At 38.4% G+C, this 4,297-nt stretch overlaps 1 pseudogene; it reads left to right on the forward strand.

Moving 5' to 3' along the window:
* Window positions 1–3,333: 3,333 nt before the first annotated feature.
* Window positions 3,334–3,431, forward strand: LOC132315428 (small nucleolar RNA R71; annotated as a pseudogene).
* Window positions 3,432–4,297: the final 866 nt, after the last annotated feature.

Below are 4,297 nucleotides of genomic sequence, written 5' to 3' on the forward strand. Positions count from 1 at the left end.
ATAGCACATGGTAGCTTACCTATCCTTTGCCCCAAAACAGCACCCATTGCGAGTCGGAAGCATCACACATAATCTCAAATGGTAAAGACCAATTTGGAGGTTGCATGATGGGAGCAGATGATAGAAGATTGCGAAGTTGATGAAAAGTATTTAGGCATGCTTCATCAAAAACAAATAGAGTCTCCTTGGCAAGAAGGTTGCACAAAGGTCTAGCAATTTTGCTAAAGTCTTTGATGAACCAGTGATAAAAACTAGCATGTCCTAGAAAGGAGTGAATTTCTCTCACCGTAGTAATTAGAGACAATTCAGAAATCAGCTCAACTTTCACTCTATCTACTTCTATTCCTCTTTTAGAAATGACATGTCGAAGCACGATTCCTTCTTGAACTATGAAATGGCTCTTTTCCCAACTTAACGCAAGATTAGTCTCACGACATCTTTGAAGTACTTTTTTGAGATTTTGGAGACATGAATTAAATGAGGACCCAAAAATCAAGAAGTCATCTATGAAGACTTCTAAATACTTCTCCACTATGTCTGAAAAAATTAACATCATACACCTTTAAAAAGTGGCAGGAGCATTGCACAATCCAAAAGGCATCCGTCGATAAGTAAATGTACCGAAAGGACATGTGAATGTGGTCTTTTCTTGATCCAATGGATCTAGGGCCACTTGATTGTACCCCGAGTAACCATCTAGGAAGCAATAATATCGTTGCTCGGCCAATCTTTCCAAGATTTGGTCAATGAAAGGCAATGGAAAATGGTCCTTCTTAGTGGCAGAATTCAACTTTCGGTAATCTATGCAAACACGCCACGAAGTGGTGGTGCGTTTCGAGATGAGATCACCCTTAGCATTTTCAACAACTGTGATTCCTGACTTTTTGGGAACCACTTAAGTTGGGCTACCCACTTGGAATCAAAGATAGGATAAATGATTCCCGCATCTAGAAGTTTCACAACCTCCTTCTTGACAACTTCCTTCATATTCAGGTTCAATCTCCTTTGAGCGTCCCTAAATGGCCTTTCATCATCTTCCATATATATGCGATGCATACATATAGAAGGATCAAAACCTTTTAGGTCAACCACACTCCATTTAATGGCTTCTTTGTTAGCTTTAAGCACTTCCAAAAGATCATTCTCTTGGTTATTTTCAAGATTTGAAGCAATGTTGACTGGAAGAGTCTCTTTTAGGCCTAAGAAGGCGTATTTGAGATTGGATGGAAGAGGCTTAAGCTCAAGAGTAGGAAGAGAGATGAGAGTAAAGGAACTGGTGGAGTACTAGAGAGTGAATGAAGAGGTTATTTCTTGCTTTTCCAAGGTGGGAAATCGAAAGTGGCCACAGAGTCCATCAAAGAATTCAACTCACTTATGGATCCTTCTGTGTCAAAACCACAACTTTCAAACATTTCACAAAGGCACACCTCAAGAGGTTCCTTAGATAGAATAGAGGGAAAGGTCTCCTCTATGGTTTCATCCAAAATATCCACTAGGAAACACTCGTCTTCATCTGTGGGATGTTGACTCGCATTGAAAACATTAAGCTTAACCATCATGTTGCCAAAAGAGATATCCATAATACCAGATCTACAATTAATGGTGGCATTGGCAGTGGTAAGAAATGGTCTTCCTAGGATGATTGGAATGTGATTGGTAAGATTAGGGACTGGCTCAATATTAAGTACCACAAAATCAACTGGTAAATAAAATTTATCGACCTTAATTAAGATGTCCTCAACAATTCCCCTCGGTTTTTTAATTGATCTATCAACTAGTTGGATGACTACCGATGTTGGCTTCAAATCCCCTAATCCTAATTGCAAGTAAACAGAGTATGGAATGAGATTAATACTTGCACCTAAATCAAGGAGAGCTTTACGAACCTCTTGGTTTCCAATAACACAAGAAATGGTTGGAGCACCCAGATACTTGAACTTAGGAGGAGTGTTAGACAGAATGATGGAACTCACTTGTTCCGTTAAAAGCACTTTCTTAAGGTCCCTTCCCTTGCTCTTCCTTTTTTGAGTGCACAAGTCCTTTAAGAACTTTGCATATGGTGGAATTTGCCTAATTGCATTTAGAAGAGAAAGATTAATTTTCACTTGTTTAAACACTTTCATCATGTCATGAATTTTTCTTTCTTGTCTCCCAAATGATGAAATCTCTCTCAAAGCTTGAGGAAATGGAGCTTTTGGCTCATAAGAATTCTCTAATTGGGGAGATGATGATGAAGATGATTAAATATCCTTTTTGAAACCACTAACATCCAAGGAAGTAGGAATAAGATTTGGAATGGGACGGATGCAAACACGTGGTTGTGCTAGTTCACTATCCTTTTTGGGTCCCTCTACCTTATTGTCCACTTTCCTACCACTCATCAAAGTAGTAATTGTTTGAACTTGCTCATTTTCAAAAAATTCCAATGAAGGAATTGCTTGTGCCATAAATTGCCCCTTAGGATTGGTCTTAGTTTGACTAGGCAACTTACCTTTCTCTCTCACATTTAAAGAATTAGCTATTTGCCCAATTTGAGCTTCAAGCTTTGCAATTGATTAAGAGTGAGAATGAAACAATTGATTATCCTTTCGGAGATCACCTAAGGCTTCCAAGACCTTATCCTCAAAAGTGGGACTCTTAGGAGGCACTTGATTTTGATTAGAGTAAGATTGAGAATTTGATGTTTGAGGATGAGAGTAGGATTGAGAATTTGATGCTTGAGGATGACAATATTGATTTACATTTTGAGGATAAAATGATGGACGGTAACCTTGAGAATTCTGATTTTGATTTTGGAGATGTGGGGGAACATACTTTGCTTGGTAACCTTGAGTTCGAGGAAAGTTAGGATGATTCTTCCACCCCGAATTGTAAGTATTGGAATAAGGGTTGTTCCCTTGATGAATGAAAGCGGCATTTGCTTGTTCTTGAGAATCACTTGGTATGATTTGTCCAAGAGGATAATTTGAAGTATAGTGAGTGTAACTAGAACAAGTTATACACATTTCATTGGAATGATGTGGATAAGATTGAATTGTCAGACCTTGATTCAAAAGGAATTTATTAAACCTTTGAGTAAGATTTTTGACCTCGGCGGCAATTTCCATAAAAAAGTCTATTTGATTTAAAGCTTTCTTTCCTCCCATATTTGCTAGGCGACCACCCCTAGAAAATGAAGATCTATGCATTGAGTTTTCACTCATTTTTTCAAAAAGATGCCAAATTTCATCCTTATTTCTTTCTATGTAACTGCTTCCACAAGAAGCATCAATAATGCCCTTATTGGCATCAGATAAACTTAAAAAGAAACATTGAACTAATTGCCACTTAGGAATGTCATGACGTGGACACTTCCGTAGCAAGTCATTCAAACGTTCCCATACTTCATGAATGGGTTCTCCTTTTTCTTGTTTAAATTCATGAATGGAAGTTCTCATGGCATCGGTTCGACTCGCGGGGTAATACTTCTTTAGGAACTCTTGTTGCAATTGTGCCCAAAAGGTGATTGTATTTGGCCCCAAGTTGTTAAACCAATATTTAGCTTTATCCCAAAGAGTGAAAGGGAAAAGCTTCATTTTTAGGACTTCTTCCGGAACATCCATAATTTTTACGGTGGAACAAACTTCTAAGAACTCATCTAAATGTTTATAAGGCTCTTCATTGCTCAACCCATAGAAAAGAGGGCACATGTTAATGGTGGAAGCCTTAATCTCATAATGATGAGCACGAAATTTTGGCAACTGAACTCAAGTGGGTGTATTATATTGATTTAGAGTGTAACGATCGCTAAGGACCATTAGAGGATTGAGAGGAGGATATGGCATTTGACCTTGATGAGGGTATGCCATTTGAATATATTGTTGTTGTTACTCACCAACTGGGGGAACAATATTTGGCCTTGGCATCCCTAGATTAGGTTGGTGCACAACAGGATTGATTGGTCGTGGCAGTCCCAAGGGTGGATGCACATCTTGAGGATCCACAATATGAACTTGTGGTGGGTGGTGCACACCGTTATGATCCATATAACCAAGATCTTCAATGGGATCTTCAATTGGATCTAGTGGTCTTCCATTAAAGGTGATGAAAGATCAAAATTTAGAAGATTAGGATGACTATCCCTAGTACTACCTCTTAAACGCCAAAGGAAAATTTCGAGATTTTGATTTATAGGAGCAAGAGGACGACTAAGTGATCTAAGACCATGCATGCACTAAAATAAGTCAACACACCAACACTTTAATTTTTCAACCTCCACATACGATGTTCCCAAACTCCTCAATAATATCAATGCATA

Source organism: Cornus florida, unplaced genomic scaffold (genome assembly GCF_030987335.1).
Source record: "Cornus florida cultivar Cherokee Brave unplaced genomic scaffold, ASM3098733v1 CherokeeBrave_3.0.0_Hap2_Chr06, whole genome shotgun sequence".
Taxonomy (NCBI): Eukaryota; Viridiplantae; Streptophyta; class Magnoliopsida; order Cornales; family Cornaceae; genus Cornus; species Cornus florida.